Source organism: Scardinius erythrophthalmus, assembly GCF_964197995.2.
Source record: "Scardinius erythrophthalmus genome assembly, chromosome: 10".
Taxonomy (NCBI): Eukaryota; Metazoa; Chordata; class Actinopteri; order Cypriniformes; family Leuciscidae; genus Scardinius; species Scardinius erythrophthalmus.
In genome coordinates, this window is record NC_138230.1 from 24,291,938 (window position 1) to 24,307,110 (window position 15,173).

At 39.5% G+C, this 15,173-nt stretch overlaps 1 protein-coding gene across 8 annotated transcripts in view; it reads left to right on the plus strand.

The window, feature by feature from the left end:
* thrb (thyroid hormone receptor beta) overlaps nucleotides 1-15,173 on the plus strand; it is a 252,796-nt gene that overhangs the window by 58,757 nt on the left and 178,866 nt on the right. For 5 of the 8 annotated variants that reach the window (XM_081375854.1, XM_081375849.1, XM_081375848.1 and 2 more), the window contains one exon: nucleotides 13,938-13,992. The exons of 1 other annotated variant lie outside the window; for it this stretch is intronic. The gene's annotated coding sequence lies outside the window, so the exon portion shown is untranslated. Of the gene's footprint in view, nucleotides 1-13,937; nucleotides 13,998-15,173 lie in introns of all 8 variants that reach the window. 2 more of the 8 variants (XM_081375851.1, XM_081375850.1) reach the window with 1 other exon arrangement.

Below are 15,173 nucleotides of genomic sequence, written 5' to 3' on the forward strand. Positions count from 1 at the left end.
TAATTTGTTTATTTAATATAAAATCGCAACATTTTGCGTCATATAATTGCGTAGGCTTGACATCGCGATTGCGATTGCGATACGATTAATCCTGCAGCACTAAACAGGACGCACCTCGCCCTGTCCAACTTCTTTTCCCAAATATCTGACAGTACCCTTGGCAAACTCACACTTTGCCAAGTTAACTGTAAGACATGCCTCAGCCAAACGCAGCAGAAGCGCACGAAGATGTACCAGATGTTGTTCCCATGTATCACTAAATACAATAACATCATCCAAATACACCGCACAACCCTCCAGGCCGAATACCACTTTATTCATCAATCTCTGGAAGGTTGCGGGTGCATTTCTCAAACCCAAACTCATAACAGAGTAAGAATATAACCCTGATGGTGTAATGAATGAAGTTATCTCTTGAGCTCTGGGAGTTAAAGGCACTTGCCAATATCCCTTTAAAAGGTCTAGTTTGCTTACAAACTTAGCAGAACCCACCTGATCCACACAATCCTCCATTCGAGGAAGTGGAAAAGCGTCAGGTTTAGTAATAGCGTTTAACTTGCGGTAATCAGTGCAAAATCTATAAGTAGAGTCTGGCTTTTTTACCAACAAGCATGGTGAAGCCCAACTGGAGCATGAAGGAACAGCGATCTCATTCTTAAGCATATACTGAACCTCTGACTCCAGCACATTCCGCTTATTGATAGGAACCCTGTAAAAACGCTGACGAATAGGTCGCGCATCTCCCACATCCACATCATGCTGGATCAGATGCATACGGGTGGGCACATCTGCAAACAAACTAGGAAAATCAAACAACAACTCTATCAATTCTGACCTTTTTAACTCTGACAAATGAGAAAACAAAACCTCCAGATTCTGAAGGGTCTCTGAATTCTTTAACCGTGGAAGCAACACACAGTCTTCAGGTTCAATCACATCCTCCCCTCCGATTACCGAAAAAGGTTGAGAATTATCCAGAGGGACAGCAGCAACAGTAACAGTTGGCTTAACCAGTTGAGTGTCAGAAATACGAGAATGATAAGGCTTAAAGTAACAACATGTAGCTTTTCAACCTTCATAATATATTTCCAAGACCCTTGTGATAGTACATCGACTTACAATAGGTTGAATGAGACGTCTGCCAGAGCCTGACGGGGTCTGTATCGCTTTTACTGGCACTATGTAACTTCGCGGTGCGGGTAGTAACCAGCGCTCAAAAAGAACTACAAAATTCGACTGCTTTACGGCATACGTCACTTCGCCCACCACTTCCTCAAATGTGGCCAACCAGCGCGTTTGTTTTCGTGCGTCTGTTTTCGTCATGGCTGAAGCAGCAGCGAAACGTAAGAAGTCCAAGGTTTTGTCGGAGTAGAGTCGGAAGAGGAAAAGGGAGAGTGATAAACTGAAAGGCAGGACGAGGATCAATATGGGTCGAGCGTTTGCTCGCTGGCGTGAGCTAATGGAGGAGGAGTGTTACCAGACCGATGCTGACTTGGCCGTCATGCTGTTGAACTAGTAAGTAACTGTAAATTGCTTGCATACTATCTTTAGTTTTTCTAATCTGTTGTGTGCCTGCTACGTTACGGAAACTATCTGGTTCTCCATTTATTTATCTTCATGAATCAGCTAGTAGATGAGCGAATTATCAATCTGGTAGCTAGTAAACACTAACATGCGTTAGTTTTAGATGGTTAGGATGCTATCACTATTATTCTCATTCAGATTTGAGCATTGTAATCGACATGCAAATCGCAAATGTTTGAGTTAAAATGTTTAGTCTACTAAATATGTATAAATTATAAAAGGAGGAAGGTTAATAATATTATCATTGCCCATATGAAAAAAAACCTACATGCTTCATACAGTAACCGTAAATCATTTTACGACAGCGGTAATGGACAATTCCGCTTCCAACCTGTAGGGCGACCGCAGAGGAAAAGTACCATGTTGTTGCTTTAAGTAAATTTACGTGAAAACACTGTTTAGCCTTACGCCAATTTGGAGTTGCAATTTGATAATTTTGGTCAGTCATTTTTCGAAGAACAGTATACGGACCAGTAAATCGTGCGCAAAAAGGAGAGCCAGATGAAGGTAACAAAACCAACACCTGATCCCCCGGTATAAAAACATGGCATTCAGTATGTTTGTCAAAGTGTTTCTTCATTTTATCTTGTGCTCCAACAAGGTTTTTCTGAGCACTCATTCCAGCTAAAAATAAACGTCTACGGAAACCATCTACATATTCCAACAAATTTTGAGGAGGATCCTTTTCACCCAATCCCTCCCTCAAAACAGAAAGAGGACCACGTACACTGTGACCAAACACAAGATCATTCGGGCTAAAACCCAAACTCTCTTGTTGTACCTCTCTAGCTGCGAGTAACAACCAGGGTAAACCCTCCTCCCAGTCGCGGTTCAATTCCACACAGTAAGCACGTAATAACGCTTTCAATGTTTGGTGAAACCGTTCGAGCGCACCTTGACTTTGGGCGTGATATGGGCTTGATTGATTGTGCTTGACCTTAATCACTCTCAAAATCTCAGCAAACATACGTGAAGTGAAATTAGACCCTTTATCGCTCTGAATAATCTTTGGTATCCCAAAAATAGAGATGAATTGGGTTAAAGCTTTCACAACTGCCTTAGTAGTAATTCTTCTGATCGGATAAGCTGCCGGTTATCGAGTTGCCTGACACATCACAGTCAGCAAATATAAATTACCTGATTTAGATTTAGGTAATGGACCCACGCAGTCAATTATTAGACACAGAGGCACTAGTCTCAAAGATTGATTCGGTTTCCCTGTTAACTGACAGGTATGGCACGTTTTAATAAAGGCCGAAATATCCTTTTTCAAACATGGCCAATAAAACTGTCTCAAAACTCTGTTACAGGTTTTATTTACTCCGAAATGACCCGCAACTTCACCATGTGAAATTCGCATTACCACCTCTCGAAATTGTTTTGGCACCACTACTTGAATTACAGATTCCTCCATCAAACCTTTCTTACAGGGAATAAATTTCCTTAAGAGTATCTCATCCTGGATAAAATATCCACTGGCAGCACTTCTTACCTCCTGTGATGGAATAACCTTCTCAAACAGTTGTTGTAACCCAGGATCATTCTGTTGTGCAGTCATCAACTCCCTATGAGTAATAGGAAAAATAGTAGACAAACCAGGCACAACACAGTTAAACACTTCTTTATCATCACAAGATGCCTCACGACTCCTCGAACGAGTTACTGCACACGTTACAAATACCTCAGGGAATTCTTGCATTAGAACATCAGACTCTTCAAACAATGGAGTGGACACTACCACAGGTGGTGGAATTACCTCTCGCCATACCCTATCTCCAGCTAAATTATTCCCCAGTATTATCATGACACCCTCCACTGGCAATGATGGACGCACTCCCAGGGTTACCTCTCCACAGACCAACTCCGAAGTCAAGTTTATCCTGTGTAAAGGGACAGAAAGAGTTTGTAATCCAATTCCCCTGATTAAAACATTCTTCCCTTCACTTGATGCATCAGAAAAAGGCAAGACTGATTCAAGAATAAAGGATTCTGAAGCTCCGGTATCTCTCAAAATCTTAACTGGAACTTTTTTATCAGAATTAATCAAAGAAACAGATCCCTCCGTAATGAATGGTGCAAAGGGCTTTGTGCTGTCACTCTTTGACTCAGACACTGCATTCCCTACTTCCATAAAAGCACAACCCGCAAAATCATTAATTCCTGTAGTCTCCGTCAACAATACAGTTCTAACATTTGCATTTGTCTTACTCTTTGGACTAAATTTCAACTTTGAGGCCAAAATAGGACATTTATTTTTCCAATGACCAACATTGAAACAGTAATTGCATACTAAATCTTGGTCACTCCTCCCACGACCCTTTTTCTCAAAATTTGAAACATAAGTTTGTTCAAATCGCTTTGATGCCACCCTATTTTCACTAAAGTTACCAAAATGACGCCCTGGTCGATCCTCTTGGTACACATTTTTATGCGTCAATATGTAATCATCTGCCAAGACTGCAGCTTCACTCGCGTCATTTGGCTTCTTTTCGTTTATATATGTAGCAATATAGTCAGGTACAATGTTCTTAAATTGTTCTAAAATAACCAAGTTACGCAACTTCTCAAAATTATCAACATCGGAAGCAATACACCAACGATCAAAATGTGAAACAAGTTCTCTTACCACCTCAGAATGTGTTTGGCGGTCACCTTTTCTCCAATTCCTAAAACGCTGGCGGTATGCCTCAGGAACTAACTCATACGCTTTTAGGATAGTCACTTTTACCTTATCATAGTTTCTTCTGTCCTCCATCGTAAGCGCTGCGTATGCCTCCTGTGCCTTTCCTGTAATGACAGTTTGAAGCATAATAACTCGGACCGCACTTGGCCATTTCCCCTCTTCCGCTATGGTCTCAAATAAAGAGAAAAAAACATCAGGGTCATGTTCGTTGAATCTAGGCAGCAGTCTTAAATTACCGGCAAAGTCAAAACTGCCAGACGAATGTAACTTTTCACCACCCTCTGGGGATAATATACCCTCCTTAATCAATTGCAAACGTTCCGCCTGCAGCTCAAACTCCCGTTCTGATTTCTCAAACTCTATTTTTTTCTGTGCAAATTCAATTTCGCATTGTTTAACCTGTTAAGCTTCACCAGTGCGTCGGCGCACTGAAGCATTTTTTATTTATTTAATTCAAAATTACTATCAGATTTAATGTTATACCTTGACAAACTATACATCATTAAAAAGATATAAGACTCAAGTTTCAGTATTTGACCACTATTGTATTCTGAGAAACTCATAGTGACAGTTATGTCTTAATTTGTGTCAGGAGTTATGAAATGAAAAAATGAGTCGATACCTTTAATATGAATTATGCGCGTCAGCCGCTCCCATTCATAAAAAACTCTGTGCTGTCGTCATGACAGCGATACACAAAACAACGTCCCTCAGGGCTTTAGCTCAAAAATGTGCAGATTTGGAGAAATATTGATAGATTCTTTTAGATTCACATCATATTTCTATAGACAGGAATAATATTTATTGAATTTATACCCAAATGCGTCAATGTTATCTTTATGAGCGTTTGGTATTCTAATTCACAGTGTTTTCAATTCATACCAATAGCCTGAGGGCGCTATATGCACAGTAATATAGTCCATATATGGCACATGAAGAAGAGCCATGATCATGTGACATTCCAGGAAGCCTCGAACACACACACAGCTAACAGAGATCGGCTGTAATCATGCAGATAAAAGATGTTTTGAAGACAATAAACATGATTGCAATGATATCTGATTTGCCTGTGTTCTTCAAGCCATGCCAGGTATTTTTATAATAATAGATTATATTTATAATGTAATGCTAATCTATATAGACTTCATCATTGTGCATAATACTATCAAATAATATATTTTCTGTCTGATTTTTTTATCTGAAGCTAAATTAGATCACAGAAGATTATTTAAAACATTCGGCTTGAGTTATAAAGTACGTTTTGAGCATAAATATGGTTTTAATCTCATATATTGTCGTGTATTGATGGTGTGCTAAGCTAACATGCTAGCTAGCCCTAACTGTTAGTCACATGACATGGTCTTGAAAAACATTTAACTAAATACAGAGTTTTGGGCTTATTATCTTCAGATTTTAAACATAAAATGTTTAGACATGTGGCTTTAGCTGTAGTGCATTTCTAGATTGCTCCAGTGCCAATTTCAATTTTATTTTCATGAGGATGTTTCATAAAAAATAATTTCTAATAACTTTACAAAACTTTGAAGCTATTTATAACATTTTTTGTCATTACGACAATAATTAATTCTACATTTACAATAAACTGCCAGGTGTCAGCTTTCAAACGAGATCATACTTGTGCTTTTAGTACAAAGGGTTCATGAACTGTATCTGTTTTAGTTTGGGTATGTCATTTCTGGGGATTTTTCAAAAGTGGCGTTGCAGCTTAACAGGTTAAGTAAATTATCTGTTCTTAATTTCTCAATCTCCAACTCATACCGTTTAGTTTCCATGACCAAATCTCTATCGTGAATCTGTTGCATTTGCAAAATCTCTTTTTTCTATTCGAAAGACAACCCTGAAAAAATATCTAACGAAGCTTTTTTTTCAACGTCATATTTTTTCTTTGTGGAAACGATCAAAAGATTATTTTCGATTAAACAATCTCTTACAATAGAACGAAGTTCATTCTTCTTTATTTTTTTTATCCACATCACCGATTTTAAAATGCTCTACAAGTTCCCACAACTGTTGTTTCACAAACGAATTTAACACGTCCTCCGACGGAGCTTTAACAAATTCTTCAACGGACGTCATTTTAACCTTCAAACTTGTCGATTACACTCTCGACTTAAAGTAAGTGCATTTTAAAAACCTAATAAGCAACGGACACTCATTCAACTTCTCTCCTTCTACCCTACCTAACAGCCCACTAACCTATTCTATACCTAATCTTCATGCAGCTTCCAAGAGTAAAGCGACTTTAAACACCAAATACCGCTGGTTTCGAAACTGAGCAATACAGCCCAATCCGTAGCCACGGCGGTGTGCTTTACCCAAAAGCCTGCACAAAAATAAAAAAAGCAAAATAACAAATCAACGCCAAGCGTTGCTAATACCTACTGGGGAAAAAATGAATAAGGTTTCATCCGTACCTTAATAACATGCACTTACCTTAAATGACTACCTTCAAACTCACGGGACATCTCCAACATAATCTAATCAAAGATTTACATACATCTCCAAAATAATGCGAAATAAATAAGATGAACTTTTCACATTATCATCTAACAGAGCACTAGTCTACCAAATGAGCTAAACAATGTCTACATTTTAATCAAACAAACTCTCACTTGTTAACGAATTACTCTTTCCGGACGAGCCCCCATTTGTTACGATTCTTCTCAAAGATCGCAACAAAGTAAGGGAGACGCCACAACACCGCTGCGTAAACAATAAGATTTATTTTAAATAAAGTAACAAACATGAAATGTCAGGAGATCAGTATAAGTGTTAGTCAGCGTGTCAGCATGTAACTGTACGTAGTAAGCTCAAGTGATATCAGTTCAACCAAACATAACAAGAAGTCCAAATCAAAATATCGTCATCAGGGAAAAGTATATCACATCAGATCTCCGAAGCGGTTGTGCTCTCCCATAGCCCACACGTCCCGTCAGCTCTCTGGAAGCCTCCAGAGCCGCAACACCAGCGAGCCATCTTCTCCCTCTCTGTTTGACAGAGTGCGTCTTTTAAAGTACCCTGATCTAGTTCAGGTGTAAAGCCACGCCCTCCAGCAATCAGCCTGTAACTCGGGACAAACACACAAGCACTAACTGCACAAGGACTCATTGAACCGTCACAAGTCTCTTGCAAGATGACTAGCTGATATGCAGCACTTGAAACAAATTCCATTCTCCTTGAGAATGCTCTTTCTTTCTTCAAGAGTCTTCCCTCTAAATACTCTGCATTTCCTTAGCGAATGTGGTTTGTTGTGAATGGGGCAGTTTTTCTCTGGCCCACCGGGCTTTTTCTCAGGTGAGTTCGCAGGTGGGTCTTTACCTGAAGAGATGTCTGTCTTGTGAACGGATATTTTTCTTCCATAATTATTTAAGACTACCTTGTCTGACTTCAGTCCGTTGTTGCTGGCGTATAGAAGGATGAAACCGGGATCATTCCTCCGGCGTGCTTCATCGCAGATGAAATCGGCAAAGTAATCGAATGGGGGGAAGTAGCCGTTGTTATCTTCTTTAAATTTTGAGCCAACTGAGAGCCATTTCTCCTGTAGCCCGTGAGGGAGTTTCTCCACGATGGGCCCAATGCCTCTGGTGGTATCCAGGTAGGCCAATCCTGTGAGGTAACCTTCTTCTCTGGCACCCTGGATTTCCATAAGAAGATTGCCTAAGTCTCTCAGCTTCCCGTAATCTTTGGTTGATATTCTTGGGAATTCATCCAATCTCTTAAAAAGAGACTTCTCCATTACTTCAGGCGCAGCGTAGCACTCTTGGAGGCGATCCCAGGCCTTTTTAAGTGCTACATCTGGGTTCCCGACATGCACAGAGCGAATCCTTTTGATGTGTTTCACAGACTCTGGTCCGAGCCATTTAATCAGCAAATCTAACCTTTCAGTGGAGGTGAGTCCTAAGCCTGTAGTAGCATTGCTAAATGATGACTGCCATGCTAAATAATTTTCAGGTTTATCATCGAATCGGTAGAGACTTGTACTCACTAAATCACGACGAGCCAGGTACCGTGCCAGGTGTTCTGTTTCAGGTGTCACGCTTGGGTTGGATAGTGCATACACAGGCACGTATGATGGCGCTGTTGCTTTAACTGGTGATTTGTGAGGATGATGTGTTGTCTTGGGTTTTGCGGGGTGTCCGTTGTCTCTAGCAGGTGTTGTGTGAAGTCCACCGTCTCGAATGGGTGTTGTAGAATGTCCATCATATCTTACCAGACCTGTGTTATACTCAGATGGTCTGTTATGGGTTTCAACCTCTTCTTGCCCATCCACTAACTGTAAGTTGCGTTCTGCTGGAGGATTCCATGTGACGTAGCTCCTTTCTGACAGTGTTGCCTCAGGTAATGTTGCATGGGCAGATGCTTGAGTTCGTGGTACGTTATGTTCAGCTTGTGCTTCAACATATTCATAAGTGCGTGTTACAATTTCATTTTGTAAATTTGCTTGAGAAAATACATCGGTCTTGATTGAACCTTCTAGATCTAGTTCGGCTGCTTCTAATGCCTCAGCTTGGCCAATAGCTGCGGCTGCCTCTCTTTGAAGTTCAAGTGTGCCTAGTTTGGCTTCCAGCTTTGCTTTTCCTAATTGTTGCTCTGCTTCCTTCTCTGCCCTTTGTACCTTCAGCTCTGCTTCTTTCTCAGCAAACGCTGCTCGTGCCTTCGCTGCCTCTGCTTTGGCGCGCGCCCTTACTGCTGCACTCGACGCCGATGAGTGAGAGCTCCTTGATTTTCTTGTGCGCGCAGATGCATTGTCAGTCCTTTCTGATTCCATTTTACTCATCTTGCTTATCTACTTGCTTCTCAAGACGTTGAAAACTCCAGTTGGATTATGCTTTTTCACTGTACTGTTCTCGCTGAGGTGTAACAACTCCAAATAAACAGTGAGATAAACTCTCTCTATTCATGAACATGAAGAAATCCGAAATTCTTTGTATGCAGATTTATTTTCTTCACATTGTACTGAATCCATACATATGAGATGAGTGATGAGAAATGAGAGAGTGAAACTAGAAAACAAACAGCAAAATACTGTAATTAGCTAAGCCACATAGCTTTCATGGCCATTACTTTTCCAGCACAAAATCAAATGCTTAAAAGTTAACTTAGTCAGAACAAAGATTATATACATACAAGCTTTGCTTCTGCTGGGGAATCAACGGACAAGATGAATTTTCTCTGACGAAATGACTGTCTGCATTTTTTTAACTGGTCTGCCGTTTCTAATGCGTTTCTAATGTCATTTCCTACTTCCTGTTTTAGCTCAGTTAACAAACGTCAAAATAAGAGTCTGCATGAAACTGAAAGTATACCAAATTAAAAGCATAAAAATTAAACTTAAATGCCTGAAGGGCAGAACATTCATATTCAAGTCTTCTGAAACCATACACAAATGAGCAGAACTTAATTATTGTTGATAGTTGTTCTTCACTGATAATCTTCCCCTTCACAGTCATTCTCAAATCTCTTTTGAACTGCAGCAAATTCAAATTTGGCAAAATTCATGGGTTACAACTCAAGCGGTTCATTGATGTCAGACCTGTCATTTTAAATCAGAATGCAAATGTAAATTAGATTTGAAAGAATAGAAAAAAAAAAGAAGATGTTTCGGTCTGTTCCTGACACAAATGATTCAAGAAGACTTTAAATATTGTGCAGGAGGAATATGGACAAATTTATTAATGCTACCTTTGTGGTGTGTTTTTTTTTTTTTTTTTTTTTGACAGTTTATTAACTCTCATTGTATAGAAAAGGACGTCATGAATGTTCCACTTATAAAAGTATCATAACAGTAGTCCTTATGACTTGTGTACTTGTTTCATGGCATAACGCAGACGAGTTTATTGCATTTCATAATTTCCATTATAATGTGCAATCTTAAGGTGCGGTCACATCGGGCAAAAAGGTCTATTTTCTATTGTCAGTAGTGTAGCAATGCATAACGCACAACTCACACAAACTCCTAAACATGAACAACAGTTTGGAACAACATGAGGGTGAGTAATTAACAGAATGTTAATTTCAGGGCGAACTATTCCTAAGAGTGTTTATTTCAGCTTTTTCTAAGCTGATCTAAATAAGTTGTGTGAAAAACAAAGGCTGAGAGGATAGAGAGAGGCAAAGTAGATACAAAGCATAAGCAAACACGCTGCTTGAGCCAAAAATGTGTGCCAGTGTGCTGGACGGCCTTCAAGCACTGAAGGACAGAGAAAGACAGAGAAGAGCAGAAAGAAAGGATGGATGAATGAGGAAGGAGAGCGGCAACATAGCGACTTTGCTCATGTTGTCAAAGAAATGACTGTAAAAGCCATTGAAAAAAATGCATCACAGACACACATTAGAGCTGTAAGTGTTAGCTTTCAATCAGAGGAATCAAACAAGGATCATTTTAACCAATGCATAAGTTTTTTTTTTTTGTTAACTACAGTAAACCTTGTTATATATATATATATATATATATATATATATATATATATATGAATTTAAAAGTTTAAATATATTAAACAAATTAAGTTTAGCTACATAAATAAGAGATGCTATTAAAACATCTCTGTGTTAAAACACTCATTCTCATGAGTCACGAGACAAGGAGGGAGCATGAAACTAGCCTGGGGCGGGCAAGTTTTTGGCACTCGATTGGTTCTTGTATCCTTTAAGCCCAGAAATAGTTGTATACCCATTCTAATACATGATGCACAATTTTCTGAAGTGTGTCTGTGACTGATGGGATCATCCAGCCATTACCTATTAGGTATTAAAAAAACCTTAAAAAAGGGGGGGATTATAAATGTCTTCTTTTTTAACTTCTCTTCTTTGTTTTCATAGTAATAGTAAAATGTATGATTATCATAGCTTTTTCTTTTAAAGGGGGGGTGAAATGCTATTTCATGCATACTGAGTTTTTTACTCTGTTAAAGAGTTGGATTCCCATGCTAAACATGGACAAAGTTTCAAAAATTAAATTGTACGTTTGAAGGAGTATTTCTGTGCTGCCTTCTTTTTTACCCCTGACCTGTTTTCATGCCTGCTAAAGACTGTTTGGATATATGAAGGATGCAATACTACTCTATAGGTACTCAAGATTAACAGGAGATTGAGTGAAAATGAGCATTTCACCCCCCCTTTAAAAGTTTATACATATATTAACACAGACAGAAAACAGATGTTTTAATGCTGCAAATAGATCGCACAATCAAAAACTGATTGATTTTGATTCTCACACATAGCTGACAAAAAACAAGAAGGACAATGAATGGCAGAGTTTAAGGTGGCCATTTAAAGTAGAGCCAGTTGTGGATATTTGTGTTTGGATTTATTACTTCATCATTTATGGTTGGCTGGCAGATGTTAGTAGCCCCTGACAGCATAAGCTTTGTGTGTGAACATGTAGTGGTTGTACTAAACATTTCGTTGAGAATATTTCGCAGAGTATTCTAGAAATCGATAAGTTCATTTATACTTATTTGGCATTTGAAAGAAAGCACATGATTATTGTTGCTAGATTGGTCAAATTGATTATAACATTGAGTGGAATATTTCAGAATTGTACAAGTTTCACTGCTCTGATTGGGTGGTTTGGATCTTGTGGAATCTGGCAACACTTGTGGAGGCTCATTAGGTCCTATTGCAATATAATAGAGCTATTGAAAAGAGGGAAAAAAAAAACATTTTCAGGTTAAAGGATCTATGGGCTGGATTAAACCACATGAAAGGCCGAATCCGTCCAGCTGGCTGCAGTTTGCCCATGTCTAATGGCTTATAGGCCAAATTAAAATAAGTGCATTAAATCACCACATTATTTGCATTGTTTTGTATTGCCACCAAATATATATATACACTGCTCAAAAAAATAAAGGGAACACTTAAACAACACAATGTAACTCCAAGTCAATCACACTTCTGTGAAATCAAACTGTCCACTCAGGAAGCAACACTGATTGACGATCAATTTCACATGCTGTTGTGCAAATGGAATAGACAACAGGTTGAAATTATAGGCAATTAGCAAGACACCCCCAATAAAGGAGTGGTTCTGCAGGTGGTGACCACAGACCACTTCTCAGTTCCTATGCTTCCTGGCTGATGTTTTGGTCACTTTTGAATGCTGGCCGTGCTTTCACTCTAGTGGTAGCATGAGACGGAGTCTACAACCCACACAAGTGGCTCCGTTAGTGCAGCTCATCCAGGATGGCACATCAATGCGAGCTGTGGCTAGAAGGTTTGCTGTGTCTGTCAGCGTAGTGTCCAGAGCATGGAGGCGCTACCAGGAGACAGGCCAGTACATCAGGAGACGTGGAGGAGGCCGTAGGAGGGCAACAACTCAGCAGCAGGACCGCTACCTCCACCTTTGTGCAAGGAGGAGCAGGAGGAGCACTGCCAGAGCCCTGCAAAATGACCTCCAGCAGGACAAAAATGTGCATGTGTCTGCTCAAACGGTCAGAAACAGACTCCATGAGGGTGGTATGAGGGCCCAACGTCCACAGGTGGGGGTTGTGCTTACAGCCCAACACCGTGCAGGACGTTTGGCATTTGCCAGAGAACACCAAGATTGGCAAAATCGCCACTGGGGCCCTGTGCTCTTCACAGATGTTGCAGGCAGCAGAACGTTCTCCATGGCGTCTCCAGACTCTGTCACGTCTGTCACATGTGATCAGTGTGAACCTGCTTTCATCTGTGAAGAGCACAGGGCGCCAGTGGCGAATTTGCCAATCTTGGTGTTCTCTGGCAAATGCCAAACGTCCTGCACGGTGTTGGGCTGTAAGCACAACCCCCACCTGTGGACGTCGGGCCCTCATACCACCCTCATGGAGTCTGTTTCTAACCGTTTGAGCAGACACATGCACATTTGGGGCCTGCTGGAGGTCATTTTGCAGGGCTCTGGCAGTGCTCCTCCTGCTCCTCCTTGCACAAAGGCAGAGGTAGCGGTCCTGCTGCTGGGTTGTTGCCCTCCTACGGCCTCCTCCACGTCTCCTGATGTACTGGCCTGTCTCCTGGTAGCGCCTCCATGCTCTGGACACTACGCTGACAGACACAGCAAACCTTCTTGCCACAGCTCGCATTGATGTGCCATCCTGGATGAGCTGCACTATCTGAGCCACTTGTGTGGGTTGTAGACTCCGTCTCATGCTACCACTAGAGTGAAAGCACCGCCAGCATTCAAAAGTGACCAAAACATCAGCCAGGAAGAATAGGAACTGAGAAGTGGTCTGTGGTCACCACCTGCAGAACCACTCCTTTATTGGGGGTGTCTTGCTAATTGCCTATAATTTCCACCTGTTGTCTATTCCATTTGCACAACAGCATTTGAAATTGATTGTCAATCAGTGTTGCTTCCTAAGTGGACAGTTTGATTTCACATAAGTGTGATTGACTTGGAGTTGCATTGTGTTGTTTAAGTGTTCCCTTTATTTTTTTGAGCAGTGTATATATACACTGCTCAAAAAAATAAAGGGAACACTTAAACAACACAATGCAACTCCAAGTCAATCACACTTATGTGAAATCAAACTGTCCACTTAGGAATATATTATTTATATATATATATATATAAATAATTTGGAGTTGTCTACTTTCCTTTGGGCTAAAATGAAGGTGGAAACTCAAGAGTTGTTGTGTGATTTTGTATGTTTATGTTTGTTTCTTGTTTTCTCCTTAGGGCAAAGCAATCGAGGAAGCTCTCATGACAAGATTTAGGGGATGTAAGGCAGGATGTAAGGTGATCGTCTTCTATTTTAGTTTGTTTGTGGTTGCATAATGTCAGCTCTTTTGTGGAGCTCACATGTCATGTGGTGGGCATCGTGTTCAGTGGGAATGAATTTGCCCTGTCTATCATCAGCCGTTGTCATGCCATTTTACCAGATTTGTTTAGAGCAATATTTCTATTAAACAAATTCTGTTATCATTTATTCACTCTCATGTCATTACAAAACGGCATAGCAGTTATTTTCAATATAATGAAAGTGAATGAATGGTGACCAGTGACTGTCAAGCTCTAAAAAGAACAAAAAAGCACCATTGAAGTGTCATAAAAGTTGTCCATATTAGGGCTGCATGATTTGCAAGAAAAAAATTTAATTGTGATTTTTAAAATGCATATTACATTTTTTGTATTATTATTATTATTATTATTATTAATATTATTATTATTATTATTATCATTAATAATAAATAAAATATAAAAATACTAAATAACAAAAGAAATGTTACTATTGTAATATTTCATTTAAAAATATTTAAGAAAAATAATATTACAAATATAGCTGCGAGCAGCGATTACGGGCCCAAGCCGGTGGCACCGCAACCCCGGTGCCTTTACCTAAAGGCCCCGGGGTGTCGGTACCGCCGGCTTTGACCCTTCATCGCTGCTCGCAGCTATATTTATATATATATATATATATATATATATATATATATATATATATATATACAGTATGTATATATATATATATATATATATATATATATATATATATATATATACAGTATATATACAGTATATATATATACAGTGAGGAAAATAAGTATTTGAACACCCTGCTATATTGCAAGTTCTCCCACTTGGAAATCATGGAGGGGTCTGAAATTCTCATCGTAGGTGCATGTCCACTGTGAGAGACATAATCTAAAAAAAAAAAATCCAGAAATCACAATATATGATTTTTTTAACCCTAAAACCGTAATCTGGACAAATGTGGGCAAAATAATTTGTATTAATTTTTTAAAAATACTTTCCTTAATCTGAGCGGTACGAGACTTGGCTACTTTTCCTAAGTTTGCCACCTGAACACACACAAAAAAAATTGACTCGATTCAAGAATGTTAAATGGGTGAAAAAAAAAAACTCCTTAATCCCGTATTTGGGTCAAAAATGGGCACCCATAGGAATGAATGG